This window comes from Diabrotica undecimpunctata, chromosome 7 (genome assembly GCF_040954645.1).
Source record: "Diabrotica undecimpunctata isolate CICGRU chromosome 7, icDiaUnde3, whole genome shotgun sequence".
NCBI classification, from domain to species: Eukaryota; Metazoa; Arthropoda; class Insecta; order Coleoptera; family Chrysomelidae; genus Diabrotica; species Diabrotica undecimpunctata.
In genome coordinates this window covers 134,958,940-134,975,966 of record NC_092809.1, presented here as the reverse complement: position 1 = coordinate 134,975,966, position 17,027 = coordinate 134,958,940, and the positions used below count along the sequence as shown (strand labels likewise).

The following is a 17,027-nucleotide window of genomic DNA, read 5'->3' as shown; positions in this document are numbered from 1 at the left end:
ACTGGATATTAGTGACTGTCGATATAAACCAACAACACAGTTTATTAGGGCTGCAGTCAGAAAGTTTGGCCGGGATGTTACAGAAACACTCTTTTGACTTTTGGTCTAGCTTTCGGATTTGTTTAATTCCTTTTTCCAGACACTGTAGTTAGAAGAATGTTGTATTGTAAATATTTACAATATATCACAAATTGTCAGTGCAACTTACTAGTCATTGAGATTATTTATATAAAGCTATGACACTCAACATTAATAACACACATATAAAATATAACATAAAATAATGAACAAAATACATTTTAAAATTTAGTTAATGATAGTAAAACTACATTTGTGACATCTTTTAATAGTGTGTTTTAACTGATCCATGGAGAACAAAAAGAAAAAACGAAAATAGTATGATTAAAATGTAATTAGGTGTTATTCATGTTTTATTATTGGAAGTAGTATATTAAACCTGTCTTGATGGTATGCAACATGTTTTGCATGTAGGTGTATTATGGTGTGTATATGTAAAAATTAATCTTTATTTTATGTTTGATGTTTTGTCAGTAAATAACAATAAATGTTGCTCAGTTTATCTATGTCAGACTTTTTATTTATACAAGACGTATTGGATTTTATAAAACCCATCTCCAAGAAAACACGTTTTGAATGGTTTTTTTTCTTTTGTCAAGATACAGGAATCCTCGAAATTAAATTCATGTTTTAACGTTAATGCGTTAATAATGTTCTGTCAGCGCACATGCATTTATTTTTTGGTTATTATGTCGCTGTGATGTGAGATCACTCTATTGTGAAAATTACGAGAAGATTCGCCGATATACACGGTTTTACAATTGGCACAAGGTATAAAACAAACAACATTCGATGACTCCTGTATTGATATGTAAGTATATTAATGGAATAAACAGAAAAAAATTATACTTTAATTCAACAACCTATTGGATGAACTCAGATGAACAACCCATTGTTTTCAGTATACTGGGCCGAAATTGCTCGCATTGTATGTGTAATAATTTATAGTCTAGCAAATAAAAATAAAATTAGCAACCCAAAATCACGAATCTTTCAATATAAACCGAACTCACGTATCAATAATGAATTCTCAGAAACTTTGAATTCAATCATTGGCGGCCTGTAAGAAAATATGTTTCCTTGCTAGCCACCTTACATTGTAACAATAGAATATTATATGTCTGCTTATAATAACAAAAGTAATATAATAAATCTAGTTTTCAAAGTAAGTTTTCATTCAAATTCATAATGTGTCAACTGAACGGATGAGAAATACTCAAATAAGTATATTGTTTTTATTTCAGAATTAATATTTAGATATTTAATTATTTATTCTATCAATAAAAATGCTACTAGCAACCGCAGATGCTTGTTTGGTGTATATATACATAATATCCTTTAAAAACATGACAAAGCATGTTATTTAGTCATTATTAAAGCTCGGATTTATGGGCAACAAAAATTGAAGAAAAAGGCGCCTATATAGGCCAAGATTTTTATTAAAAAAGGCAGGAATATTAACATTTAGGCAAAATATAGGCAATAAAGGAATATAACTTATTATTTATTGTACAAAGTGAATTAACGTAATATTAACTTAAGGCAGGTATATTTACACATCATAATCATAACATTAGTATAAATAAACTAGTGACTAAATAACTGTAAATTATTAATTAAACATTGTAACCACTTAAAATTTTATCATTAATAGAAACAACTAAATGTTTTTCAATATTTCAATAAATCTGGCATAATTTGAAATTCCTCGGAAGATGTCCCATTCAAAACTTTAGCAACATTAGATAAAAACGAAAAACCTTCATTCTTGTCGAAAACATATTTCATTTTTTTTTAAATTAATTGACCGTTACTTCCAGGTGCCGATTTAATTTTCGTCTTTAAATTATCTATTAATTTTACTGACTCACATAAATTTATCTCTTGTTTTTCTAATAAGGTAATTGTGGTAACTATTAATTTATAATTGTGATTGATATAAGCGAGTTCCTGTTTCAATTTGGGATTTTTTAATATTTTTTTGCTTCTCGAATGGCTTCGGTAATATCATCATCAAATTCTGACATAACTAATTCTATTTCATGGCAGTGTTCAAAGTAAAAAAAACTGCTTCGAGCCAGGTTACCCACCTTGTAATTACTGGTTTATGTGGCAAAGAAACACCGGGAAGTCTTTCTTTATATATTTGCACCCTCAACGGAGCCTTTACAAAAACTTTTTTCATAAAATTTATAAAATTATTTACCAACGGAAACAGATTTCTTATTTCTTCAGCAATTCTATTTACCCCGTGGGCTACACAAGTGCAATGAATTAAATTAGGATAAAAAATCTTTAAAATTAACAGCAGCTTTTAACATATATACCGCAGCATCTGAAAGCATTAAAACTATTTTATTCACTGGTATAGCGTTGGGTAAAAAGAGGTTTGTTAAACTATCTTGTACAAATCGACTTATCGTTAAATTGTTTGTTTTTTCCAATTCTTTAACGGCAACTAAATAAGGTTTTCTCGCATAGTTTTCGTTCAAAATTCCAATCATTAAATTAGCTATATACCTGCCGCATACATCTGTCGTTTCATCCACGATAATATACAAAAAATTGCCCTCTAACTCCCGCTTAATTTTTGAAATACATTCCACATAACATTTTTTCACAGTATGTTTTCTCAATGTACTCTCGTCCGGTAAGGATTTATTAAGATATTTTTCGAAAAAGCATTTAAAACTAGGGTTATTAACTTTATATAGAGGAATGTTGGATGCAATCATCATCATAAATCAAATTTAAATCCGTCTTCCTCCTTTTTTTTGAACTGCTTAAACTATCCCGCAGAGATATTTGGGCTAACTTAGAGGAATTTAATTTTTCCAAATTACGTTTATGAAGTGGGGTTCCACAATGCTGGTGAATAAAGTACTTTTTTCTACTTGAAATCTGAGAATTAAAAAAAATAATTAGAATTCTAAAACCGCTTTAGAATTTAGTTATGTTGTAGGACGAGAAAAAAAGGAAAAAATAAAACTTACCGGGTTGCCGCATGGTTTACAAAATGCTCCATCTTCTTCTAGAGAAAGTTCCGAATAAGGTGCGATCCATAGCCTCAATTTAGATGTCATCTTTTCACACAAATGTCTAAAACGTTTTAAAACGTGTTCTTTGCTTTTCGGTATACGCTACAAAAACAAAACTAAACTAGGATATAGCAATTTTATTATATAATGGTTTAGTAATAGAATAATATCATGGGCAGTACCATGAAATTTTAAAAAAGGGACAAAAAGGCGGAATTTACGAAAAAAGGCAAAAAGTGCAAAAAACAATTATAATAGGCAAAATAGGCAAAAAGGCATTTGGCCTATAATCCGAGCTTTAGTCATTATATGAAGTTCTACTTATTGGGTAGTAAACAGAACGAAACACAATTATCAAGATTCGAAATTTATTTTTGAGAAAAATTTAATTCTTTTGCCTGTCAAAATAACCGAACTAGTCAATTAAATAGCAGAATTAATCAGGAGACACAACACATGAATCAACAGCTGAATCTACGCAACAAAGCAAATAATTTCATTTCACAAAAGTCAATAAAAAACTAAAAATTCTGCCAAACTGGAATACAAAGTATGATAACACAGCCCAACAATATGAAAAAAATTGGTACTATAGAAATAACGAATTTTAAATATTTTTAATGTACTGTTTTTAAACATATCTCCTTTTTTCGTAGTAGTTTTTTAAATCGATTGTGTAATTTTAACTTTGCTTGAAAAGATATACACAAAGGCACCTGGTAATCACCAGACGGACTTACAGTAAATATGGTAGATCGTGTTATTGCAGATTTAAGACCGTCCACATCAGGAGAGAAGCAAATGCGGAATATGATCACTACCGGGTGGAAAATAAGGTAACGGCCAGAATTTTAAACATAACAAAATGAAGTGGATTCTAAACATGAACGATACAATTTAGAAGGACTCAAAGTTGTGATCAAAAATAGAAAATATAAACAAAATATAAATATCAAACTAAAAGACAGATTATGACATTAAAACAATAATGAAGAGTAGAAAAGAATAATGAAAGATTTAGCTGAAAAATTAATAGGCAAGAATGGTAAATAAAGGAAAACAAGAGCGAAGTACTGGTTTGACGAAGAATGTCAGATTATAACAGAAAGAACAAACAGAGCATATTGACTTATGCAACAGGGGCATAGAACCCGACAAGCAGAGTAGAAATATAAATAACTACGTAAAGAAGAAAAGCAAATTCACCGCAGAAAAAAGAAAGAAAATATCAACAAAGAGCTTCAAAAACTACAAGAACTAAGTAAACCAACAGAGACAAGAAAATTTTATCAGAAACTGAACAAAAGCCCAAAAGAAGCCAAACAAAAGATGTTAAGAGATAAGGAGGGTAATATATTAACATAACATCAAAAAAAAAAATATGAAGATGGAATTCAATTATGTGATCTTATTGTAAGTATGCCATACGATAAATAAAAAATTAATTCTCTTAAATTGTTAAGCATATTTTAGTACGTGTGCTTTTCGTACAACGTCAATATTTTGAGGTCAATATTAGAAATTTTTCCACACATACATTATCACATGGACTATCGTAAAATTAAGTTACCTGCTATTGTTAGAACAGTTGGCTAGGGATTATTCAGCTGGTCATAGATGTACTTGGGGAATTACATTATTTGTTTCGGTTTATTAGATATTTAAACCATTTTCAAAGCATATTAGGTATATTTACATAAATCTGTTTATTTATTTATAGTTATAGTTATAGTTATATTTATTTTAGTAACCTTATTTAAGGTTATTTTTGTCGGTATGATAATGACCCATTAAATAACAAGAAATAAAGAAACTTGTAAAATAAATAGGTATTTAGTTAATGGTCTTTTGATAGTTTAGATACAAAAAGTCGATTAGCGAAATATGGTTTCCGATAAATGTGAACGCTATTTTAAATAGTATAAATTTCGATTTTGTTTGGAAAACCAATGGTTAATAAAATGGTTAATTCTCTTTAAATAGCCATTCATTAATATCAGAATATTTTTGTTCAGTCGATTACCAAAAACAATGATGGAACGTTGTCTGATCTCCACCAATTGTTGGGAGAAAAGCTTATTAAATTTCTTTCACCAGCGTGTACAGTACCAAATATTTTAGGACCATGGACTGTTACAGAGTTTTCTTCGTTACTTTCTTTCACCTTCACGGCGATGATTCCTTATGTGTTTCGTTTGACAGGGTTGTACTTAGAGAAATATAAAGCGTAATCAATCGATACTACACATTTAATAACTAGAGAATATTTACAAAATTACTATTACTAATTAAAGATTTTGCTTTAACATATTGTTCATTGTTATACCGGCGTTTTTGGGGAGCGCGAACATAGAGGAAACTAATGCACATTTTCCTGCATTTTGAAGGCGAAGAGATGGCTTAGGTACCGGCGAGTACCGCTCAGACAGCCGCACGTTCAGCTAGTTACTTGAGAACACAAATCACATATACACCAGTTAAAAAATTAAAGTTGAATCATTTATTACGTCTATAATTAATTTAAGCAACACAATCTTTCCAATACTGTTGATAGTATAGTTGAAATTTTGTCTAAAGTAATGGGATATTCAAGATCAACTGTATAACATTTTAAAAGAGAAAAAATCAGCTGATATAACCCCAAGCAAACCGAAAACAGGAAAACCAAAATTGTCGAAAGAGAATGTGGATGAATTTTTAAAAAATGCAATTCGTAGAATGGTCCACTCATTTTTTTTTTAACGAACAAATACCGACTTTAGAAAAAGTTTTACAAGCCATTCAGTTATTGCCAGCCAAAAATTCAGTTATTGTGATGGACAATGCAAGTTATCACTCTAGATTAGTTGAACGTTTACCAACTACTCAATGGAGGAAAGATGTAATTGCAATGTGGTTAACTTCTAAGACTTTAATCTTTGTCGATACAATAACTTACCAAAAAATTTTATAGAGTATGTTAGATACCTTAAGTACGTTGTTATAAGTGAAAAAATTGGTAAACTTCTATGTGTAATAATTGTTGTGTAAGATTTAAAAAAAAAATCAAGTTTTTCTCAAAACTTTTGATTGCAAAATTATTATGCGGTATCTGTTAAACTGAAGTTAGAGAAAATTAGGGGACTGTTTAAATATTTTCTAGACAAATTATGAAGGTCCTAGGTGTAATCTAAGTGGTTGAGAAACATTGAATAAGAAAAGGCTTGTTCTTCTCCTTTTGTCAAAAGCTCTCTTTTAGAACATTATTTCCAACCAACGGTATCTTATAGATAATTTAATTGTCGCTATTTTATTTTTGTGCGACTTTGGTATGGAATGAACTGTTTTGAAATTGTAAGCAAGGAAAGTAGAAAAAAAATCGATGTTTTAGTTATTATTAAATATTTTAATTTTTTTATTATTATTCTTGACCTATTTGAGAAAAGGATAAGTCAAGTATTATTGCTGAATAATATTACTTATTTTCGCCTAAATATTTCTGTAAAATTCAAACAGTAGGTACATTGGGCTTCTTAGCAAAGTACGATACTGTGTAACTAAAAAATTTAAAAACCAGCTCCTGCAAATTGAAAAAACCTGATAGCTATGGTGACATGTAGCCCGGTTGTATTGGTCTAAACCTTGAAACCAAATACAAATATTATAATATATTGTATATATGTTAATATGATATTGTTCTTTGAGCTAATTTAAAAAAAGCAGTTATTAATTATGTTCAAGTTAAATAAATTGAAAAAAAAAGTATTAATTAATTTAAATAATATTCTTTTCAAATATATTGCAAAAACTTTAATTATGGATGCCAAATTTTAATCCCATTGTTTAAATTTTATCTCTGGGTTTTCTGTCGGTTTTGAAATACGTTTACCTTCTAATAGTATTAAAATTAAAATAAAATAAATATTAAATAAAAATTATTCAAATATATTGATCAAATACCTTGCAAAAAATTCATTTCATATATAAAAAATTAATACCAAATATGCATATCTATATGCCCTACTCTGACAAATTCAAATTATTGTTGTTTGTTTGGGTTTATATGACTGCGGACACTAAATCCATTCGCCGTCATATAAACCCAAACAAACAACAATAATTTGAAGGGATTAAATTTGGACTGCACAGTTTCTTTTTTCAAATTTGTCAGAGTATTTCCTATATTAATTTTTTCAGCTTATAAACAATTAAAAAAACTTACTAAAATTTATTAACGCTCCGTTTTAAATAATTCTCTGTGAGATATTGTTTAAAATCATGCCCTGTATGCTCGTGTAGAACTCGTTCGCTAACCGCATGTCTAAAGGTCGTGGCATATTATCGTGCACGTTACGTTTCCAGCACATAGTGTTTAGTTTCCGAAAAATATAATTTAAATGGTTTTAAATATGAATAACGCACACTGTCCGGGACATAGGTCGTAACCGGTTGGTAAGGATAATGTGCATTAGATGTCCGTCGTTCTCCCCTTGTTGTTTATTTAGGAACTTGTTTGATTTTGATATAGAGTATTTAAAAAAATAATTTTCGAGGCTATTTTGTCATTTATGCATGTGTTTTTATTGCTTTGTGACAATTAATCATGGAAGTGATAAACAAGTAGGACTTTTGTACGGAAGTGATACCTCTTCTTTTTAAAAATACTTTTTGGTTTGATATGTATGGCTTCGTTAAATGTAGTATTTCGTTTTTTAACTGAAGGTGAAATTAAATTTAAAACATATTTAAACTGAATCCTATTCGTTCTAAAATAATTGTTAAACCTATTAATTATTATTAAATTCCTATTAAAAAGAGCCTCGAAAATTATTTTTTTAAATACTCTGTATCAAAATCAAACAAAGACCTAAATAAACAACAAGGGGAAAACGACGGGTATCTAATTAACATTATCCTTACAAACCGGTTACGACTCGTTGCGAAGCCGTCGGCATCAGTAAAATATTGTGTTCGTATATATTGAACAAGTGTCTGAAACGCAATGTTCCGGACAGTGTGCGTTGTTCATATTTAAAACCATTTAAATTATATTTTTCGGAAACGCTATGTGCTGGAAATGCAACGTGCACGATAATATGCCACGACCTTTAGATCTGTTCCCGATATCTAACATAGATCTCTTGCACCGAAACAAACATCTCTACCCTCTGCATACTTGAGTTCTCCCAATGGAGGAATAAATTAATTGTACTTACAGATGCTGTTACTATTAAATCTGCTAGTCTCGTCTAAGTCAGCGAACAAGAAATCAAAACTGCTTTCACTTTTCTTTTAAATTAAACACTTTCGATAAATAAGATTATTTTCTTTCTCAACACAAACTTAACACTTTCGATATATAAACTATCTCGACTTTGATGTTATTTGTTTCACGGCACAGGAACAGATGATCTTTTTTCTACGCCTTGATTTCTTCTAGTTGAAAAAGAAGAAATTGAATAAAGAAAATAAAATTGATTTAATTAGGATAATAACTGAGAAGAAAGTGCTTTTGGACATAAAATCTAGTGATAAAGTGGTAAAGTATGTGGAAAGTGATGACAGTACCAGGTTCTTTGACGCAACTACTGAAATACCTGATAATTTTGTAGCTGACCATGCCGAAGCAGTAAGTCATTTAACATTAAAATATGATCACAAAATCGCAAACATTCAGTTAGACCTTTCAAAACGTATTATCAGAGAACTTGATCAAACGATAAGTAATTAGGATTCTATTATAAATTTTCTACAAAAAACAGTAAATTTAAAGGTTAAAGATATGCTAAATATAAATTTTTGAAGCGGTGTTGCCAGTCATCCTCCAAATTTCATCACTAAAGTAGGTTGAAAAAAATCAAGATTATGCAAGAGAGACGTGAAAATATAACCATGCTGTCCATATGTATGAAATAAATTTTAGCGTTATTATGTACTATGTGAAAAAAATCTGAAACAGGTTGATTTGTATTTTTAAATTGACAATCTACAGTATGAAAATATTAGACCCATTCAGCACCCCCTTTGAATTATAAGCACATCCTCGAAAATTTTAAATAACAAAGGAGGTCGTATGGCACCTTGTTAGAAAGGGATTTTGAGACTCTATTCAGCAATATAAAGTTTTTTAAGTTTGGTGCAATCATAATAGAGAAAATTGATTTTTAAGATGTAAAATTTTGATAATCTCTCTAGCACAAAACTTTAGGTTGAATGAAGATAATAATGTCGCTTAATATTAAGAATGTATTTTTCAATGTACTTAACAATTAAATCAAAAGTTCAAAATGCCCACCATTCACTTCTTGACAATAACCCAGGCAATTTTGAAATTGTACAACATTTTGTATGGCCTCTGGGGTTATTTTGTTAATTTCTTCCGTTATCTTAACTTTTAAATTAGCAACACTTGGATAAATTTCTGTAAGAAATGTATGTTAACTTACACGTCTATAGGTTGACCAATGGCATTAACTAGTTTTAAAGACGTCTTCTAGGGCTAGGTTGAAAAGCTTTGGCGATATTACGTCTTCTTGTCTTACTCGTCTCTTCATGGGGATGGGATTTGTATTTTCATCTAGTTGTACTATCATAATTGCATTTTCATATATAATATGTATTAGTTGCCTATATCTAGAATCTATTCTACAATTATTAATAGTTTGTTCTATGGCCCACATCTCGATACTATCAAACGCCTTTTCATAGTCGACGAAGGCAAGAAATACGGGTAGTTGGCATTCATTTGCCTTCTCTATCAATGTTCTCATTGTCAGCAGATGGTCTGATGTACTATATCCTTTGCGGAAGCCAGCCTGTTCAACCGGTTGGTAATTGTCCATTTTGTAGGTTAACAGGTTGTTAATAATTCTCATAAATAGTTTGTATACTTGACTGAGCAACGATATAAGTCTATAATTCTGTAGAACACATTTGTCCCCTTTTTGTGTAAGAGTATTACTAGACTCTCGTTCCAGTCTTTAGGGATCTTGCTATTATGGAGACATCTATTAAATAGCTCTGTTAGTACAGGGATTGTTAATGTCTTGCTTGTTTTTAAGAGCTCGGCAATTATACCGTCGTGTCCTGGAGCTTTATTATTTTTTAGTTCTTTTAAATCTCTTTCTATTTCGAATCCCTTTATATTTGGTAGTACTTCTGATCCCACGTTTTTTATTTTTCTTTTGACGTTCTCCTTTGTTGTTTCATTAGGCTGGCCTTGCGAGCTGTACAAGGATATATAGAAGTCTTCGACAATATTTGTTATTTTATATTTGTCCTTCTCTACCTTATTGTTGGCGTCTTTAATTTTGATGATTTTTTGAACTCCCAGTGCGGGTCTTAGACATTTTAAGCCTCTGTTATTTTCAATGACTCGCTCTATTAAGTTCTCGTTTCATTTTTGTATGTCGCGTTTTAGTTCTTTTCTAATTGTTTTATTAAGTTCTCTGTTTTCTTGAGTATGGCGTTTATTTTGTGCTAGTAATTCTCTTCTTTCCGTCATTAGCTGTTTAGTTTCATTGCTTATTTTGTCTTCTTTAGCCCTTGTTTTCTTTGCGACCTGTAGTCCAGCCGCGAGAAGGTTTTTATTTAGGTTTTTATTACTATAACTATACGGTTACCTTTTTTTAATATGGAGATATTTCGTGTAATTGCCGCGGATTCTTGTCAAACCAATAGCGAAAATTTTGTTTGTTTAAATTACCACTTGGATGAAAGTAGGTTTCACCACTCATTCAAAGATTATACAGCAAGTTGTCGTTTTAATTAATACGCTCTATTTGTTCACAAAAAACTAGTCGGCTGAAATAATCTCTAACGTTAAGAATTTGCACAATCTGGATTTTGTGTGGATGATACTGAAGACTTTTATGCAAAATTCTTCTCGTAGTGTTATAGCTTAATCCGTGATTTAAGCTTTGTCGTCATAGGGTTTTTCGGGTACTAGCGTGTAATGAGTTTCGCACCAATATTCTGTGGTGAGCGAGCAGTTTTGACACTACCACTTTTTTTCTGTGATTTAGAACCACTACTTTCGAAGTTCTTAACGTAGTTCTGAACAGTCTTGGTAGACGGAACTGAACTGGGTGGCAAATGGTAGTGTAAACGAAACGTTCGTTCTACACGCACAAAACTTGAATCGTTTTTGAAATAATCCTTCACGACGTTCACGTTGCAAGTCCGCGGCTCGTCTATTTTGTCGTCAGCAGCGTTGCTATACTAAGCACGATATAAACTTTGTTATATACAATTTTTAGCTTAACAAAAATAATACGGGTTGTCTCTCCTTTTCTTTCATGTCCACATGATCAGCTAACATGGTTTGCTGCAGATATTTGTTTTAGAACAACAATTCAAAATCAATTATTTATACTCTTTGTTCTTTGCCAAAATAGTCCAAAAACCGTTTTGTTTTTATGTACTTTCATATTTTTCTTGACTAAATGTCCCGGAGTCGCATTAGCTGACAGACATTTTCGTTGTCAAACAAGTACTATAACCACCAAAATATATTCATAGAATCTACTATAGTGTATAGAAATTCACTACCTCCCAGACTATTAGTGTATCTCGCTCAATCAAGTTTAAATTATAATAAATATTTAATCAGATAGTTAAGGAATACATTAATTTTAATAAGTGCTTATAAATAGTTTGGTGATGATTAGTATAACGAAAGACTTGTAGGTGTGAAGTTTATAAAACAAGAATAATATACAGGTAAAAATATGCTTAATTTCTATTTATACCTGCTTTATTTTTTCTAAATTTTTGAGATCTCTTGCAGTTTTAAAGATGTTTTAATAAACACGATTTTGCTGTATCATTTATAAATAACTTGCTTTAAGAACTGCAGGCATAAAAATATTTGAAAAAATTGATGGTAAAACACTTTGGGACAGAGATACAAATACAGATATACGACATAGATTCAAGATGGAGAACATTAAGGGCTAAGTAAGAAATAGAAGACTAAAATGGAATCAATATATAAGCCGAATGACAACAAACAGAGTAGTAAAGATAGTAAGAGACAGTTCCCCAATAGGAAGACGATCAGTAGGAAGACCACAACAAAGATGGAACGACAACTTACTGGAGGCATTGGAGACATTGAAAATCAGACAGAATCATGTCTAAATAAAAAGAAGAAGAAAAAGAAGACATAAAGTACCCACAATGTACTTTCTGCAGAGCTTATTTACATCCTTTTCCTCAAGTTTATATGCTTTTGCTTTTCTGCTGTTACTTTTGCTTTCTTTTTGACGACCTTGTAGTATAAAATAAAACATTAATAAGAATTTAAAAAGTTGTCAAAATACATTTAGATAAAGAGATAAAAACAAAATATAATATATATAATAGGAAGAATTTAAATATAACATAACAGCTGTTATGAAGATAAATAAAACAGCGGTTACAACAACAAGAGCCAAGGAAAAAACGGATGACAAATGAAATTTTGGAAATCATCTAGAATAAAGTTGAAAATAAGAACTAAAAGAAGAGTTAAAAATTAAATAACTTTTAAATCATACACATCCTCGTTGAAACCGCCAATTCTAACAAATTAAATAAAATTTTAATATTTTTGAGATTTAGTAAATTATTCCGTCTCATTTACGTAAGATAGCAAGGAATTTTAGACGATTTGTTTTGACATTTATAATTTTTATAAATATAAAACATATTAAAAACAGCTCGTAGAATATTCATAATAATTTCTTTATGTGAAAATAAATAATATATAATTAAAATTTTAAATATCTTAACTAAAAATATTATTTTTGGCCACAAGTACTAAACGTAGTAGATGTGAATCACAACAATGTTGGTAAAAAATAAGAATTTATTCGTCATAACTATCTCGACTAGTTTGACCGGTTTGACAATTTAAATGTGTTGTAATGATATATTACAAAAAAAACTCCTATCTAGGAAATCATCAACTACGGGATGTTTAAATCTTTTATTAAGTCTCTTTTTATTGTTATTATTGTATTTAAAATATAATTATATTAAATAAATATTATTTATACACAGTATTTAAATTGTTATGTATAAACAATTTTTTCTAATACTCTTACTAAATCTGTTTTTTAGTAGGGGAGAGTTACCAAGAGTGTACCACTTAACATGTTTCGAATTTTAATTTAAATAATATACGGCATATTTAACTGAACGACGTATTGAAATAATTAACAAATATTTACACACCATGATAATTTTTGTAACTTGATATCATCGATTTTACTGAAAAAAAGTATGTTTTCCTGATAGGTTGCAAGTGGTATAATGTGGAAAACTAGTTGCCTTTATTGTACCACGGGTTTTTTTAATTGTACCCGTAGTAACCTCTATAGAGGGATCAGTGTATAGTAAAATAAATTTTAGTGTGAATACCATTAAACATGTTTTGTTTTCCAATATCAGAAATTATTCAGTTTAAACGTAAATAATATTTTTATTTACATTCAAAGCAAGAAAATTTTGCTTCCAGGTTGGACTCATGTCTTCAATTCTTTTTTTCTCGCAAGTTGAACAGAACCACTCATCACTATTACAACGTCAGGTTTATTTGAGCTTGACGCGGCATTTAGAAGAACAGACTCTGTATAATTTTCACATTTGTAGACAAATTTCATTTTTATTTGTGTTATCTGTTCCTGCGCTAACTGTAGCTATTTAGCTAATTATTAATCAGTTTTATAGGGACTTCCCGTTAAAACCATTGACTTTTGTGCTGTTTCCTTATTGGATTTTGGATGAGGCTTCGGTATCGGAGAAATTGAATCAATTGAAATGTTAAGTTTTGGACTTGCTCCACGAGTTTTTTTAGTAGGCCTAGTGGGTGGAGTAGTCGTAGCTAAACTCTCTTTAGGACTATGTAGTTGAGGCCAGATTATTTCGTACTCTACATTAGCTCCTGTTGTAGACCTAAGTAGTTCCTTGTTTGTCTCATTAGACACTTCATTTTCCCCATCTTCCTGAGTTATACTGCCTTCATGGTCATTTAAATTTTCAAGAGTACAAAAGTCATGATCTTTGAAGACCACGCGATTAACAGGCCATACTCTACTAGGTCGGAAATGATTGACTGCAATTTCAATGCTTGCTGCTCTCCTATAAGCTTCAGAAATCAAGCTAGCTACGTAAAGTTGTGTAAACCATTTTTCAACTGATTGAGTGAAGTAGCCGTTTAAAGGTTTAAAGAATGATCTATCCAAAGGCTGCACACCTCAATGCCCTTTATCACGTAAAATTGCTTTAAGATTCTTGGAGTGCTTTTTATGCCCATTCAGTACCAAAAGAACTTTTTTTTACTGTTGAGTTTACAGAATCAATAAAATGCTGGAGCCATTTTATAAAGTGATCACTAGTCACGTAGTAATGTAGAGATCTCAACCATACTTTATCGTGGAGCACCAACCCTCAAATTATTGTTCATTCGCATATACTTAAATCTAAGCATAGGTGGAACGTAAATTCCTGAAGCACTCGCACGGCAAACAACTGTTGTGTTGACTCCACGTTTTTCACTGGAGACTGACCCAACTTGCCTTTTACCTTTTTGTGCGAAAACCTTTTCACATTTTCTCTGCACAGTGCTGACACTCGTTTCACGTTAAATATGCGAGTTGCATCAATATTATTCTCATCAACAATTTTTTTCAGAATGTCGAAAAAGACGTAAACATTTCTTTTATTGAATCCTTTTGCGCACATCATGGACGTTGCTTGATGTTCTCTCAGTGAGATTATGTCCTTATGACGAACTTTAAAAGCATAAAACCACTTCTTTTCTGCCATTTGTGATTCTTTATTAAAATTATATGGTATTTGAGTTCTCTCCACGATTTGAAATGCACGCCGTCGGATTGCAAGTGCAAGCCGACGATTTAAAATGCAAGTGACGAGGTAAGGTAGGCTTAGGGACTCCATACTGCCGGCAACATTCATTTAATCCTAAGTCTCCATTACGAAATGTTTGAAGAGCCCAGATCATGTCGTCTACATTCCAAGTCCCATATTTTTCTTTGGGCATCTAAAACACACAAGAACGGTGTGTGTTATTTATCTATTTATTTATTTACTTATTTATTTATTTATTTATTTATTTATTTATTTATTTATTTATTTATTTATTTATTTATTTATTTATTTATTTATTTATTTATTTTATTTATTTATTTATTTATTTATTTATTTATTTATTTATTTATTTATTTATTTATTTATTTATTTATTTATTTATTTATTTATTTATTTATTTATTTATTTATTTATTTATTTATTTATTTATTTATTTATTTATTTATTTATTTATTTATTTATTTATTTATTTTATTATTTTATTTATTTATTTATTTATTTATTTATTTATTTATTTACTTTTAAAAATAAGTACGTCTTAAATACCCAATAGTATCTAAAATTGTACAGGTACAATATAGGCAACTTGGCGTGGTAAAATATGGAAAACTTGCACTGTATGTAAATAAACTACGATTCCTAACCTAAAAATGGTCCGGCAAAGAGAAGCAACTCAGTTTTATACACCCAAATACATGTTTTTCTGTATTTATGTATCAAAATGGTTTGCACATACCTTTACAGATGCTGTAACCTTACGTATGAAACTAGAAAACTATACTGAACCACCATAAAATACAAACATTCGATAAAACAAAATTGATAAATGTGAACGTTGTAAAACTTCCGCACTCAAATCTAGGTCACGATATACAAGCACAAGGTACACTATTCGCGCTGGTACAGTTTCGGCTACTTTTCCCTACTAAAAAAATGTTTATAGAACCAAAATATATAATAATCATAACTTCTTAAATATCTATGTGGTTTTGACAACGTATATCTATACATAGCGAACGCGGAACTATGCCCGGCACGAAATTAACAATTAAAAAACAATCAGTTGGTCTTCTTCTTCTTTTAGTGCCTATTCGTTCCGAATATTGGCAATCATTCTGGCTATAATTATTTTATTGACTGATGCTTTAAATAGATTCGTTGTTGTTGTGGAGAACCATTTCCTCAGGTTCTTCAACCATGATATTCTCCTTCTCCCAATTCCTCGCTTTCCGAATACTTTACCCTGTAGGATTACCTTCAGTAATCTGTATTTAGTGCTGTTTCTCATTATATGTCCGAGATATTCCAACTTTCTCCTTTTAATGGTATACATCACCTCTCTTTCTTTGCCCACTCTTCGTAATACGGTCTCGTTGGTTATCTTGTCTGTCCATGATATCCTTAGAATTCGCCTGTATAGCCACATCTCGAAGGCTTCAAGTTTTTTCTCCATTGCTTCAGTTAGTGTCCAGGATTCAACTCCGTAATACGGTTGTAAATCGGTTGGTACAAAGGTATTATTAAAAACTCGGGTTCTTCGAGAAAAAGGTTTAATTTGAAGATTGCTAAACTTAGATTATAAATTTTTCACTGGGCTATCGAGCCTTGAATACGGCTATTTTCGTGCTTTTTAAGACCTTAAATTGTTTATAACTCGAAAACGATGCATTTAAGACAAAAGTTACTAACAACAATTTTTGTTCAGAATGAACCAGTTAACCTAAAAAACTTGTCACGGTCAAAAAACAAAATTAATTTTACCATTTGTTTAAAAAAAATTGTTTACACTAATTTTTAGTCATCATTTTCCCATGGCAACATCCACTTTTGTTATAAGAGAACTCTTTCAAGTACAGTTATGAATTTAAACTTAAGAACTTATTCGTGTTATCAAACGACCGTGCTGCCAAATACTGTCAAAATAGGTAACTTCAAAAATAGGGATAAATGTCAAAAATTTGAATAAATTAGAGTTTTAAACTGAATCAAATTTAAAAAATTATGAGCGATTAGAAGAAAAGTAATAGATATTGTTCAGTGCCACAATGTTCTGTTCGA

At 30.4% G+C, this 17,027-nt stretch overlaps 1 protein-coding gene across 3 annotated transcripts in view; it reads left to right on the top strand.

Moving 5' to 3' along the window:
- The first annotated feature begins 11,754 nt into the window (after window positions 1-11,754).
- Window positions 11,755-17,027, top strand: part of LOC140445872 (testisin-like) — a 169,969-nt gene continuing 164,696 nt past the window's right edge. For all 3 annotated transcript variants that reach the window (XM_072538277.1, XM_072538275.1, XM_072538276.1), the window contains exon 1: window positions 11,755-11,816. The gene's annotated coding sequence lies outside the window, so the exon portion shown is untranslated. The remainder of the gene's footprint in view (window positions 11,817-17,027) is intronic.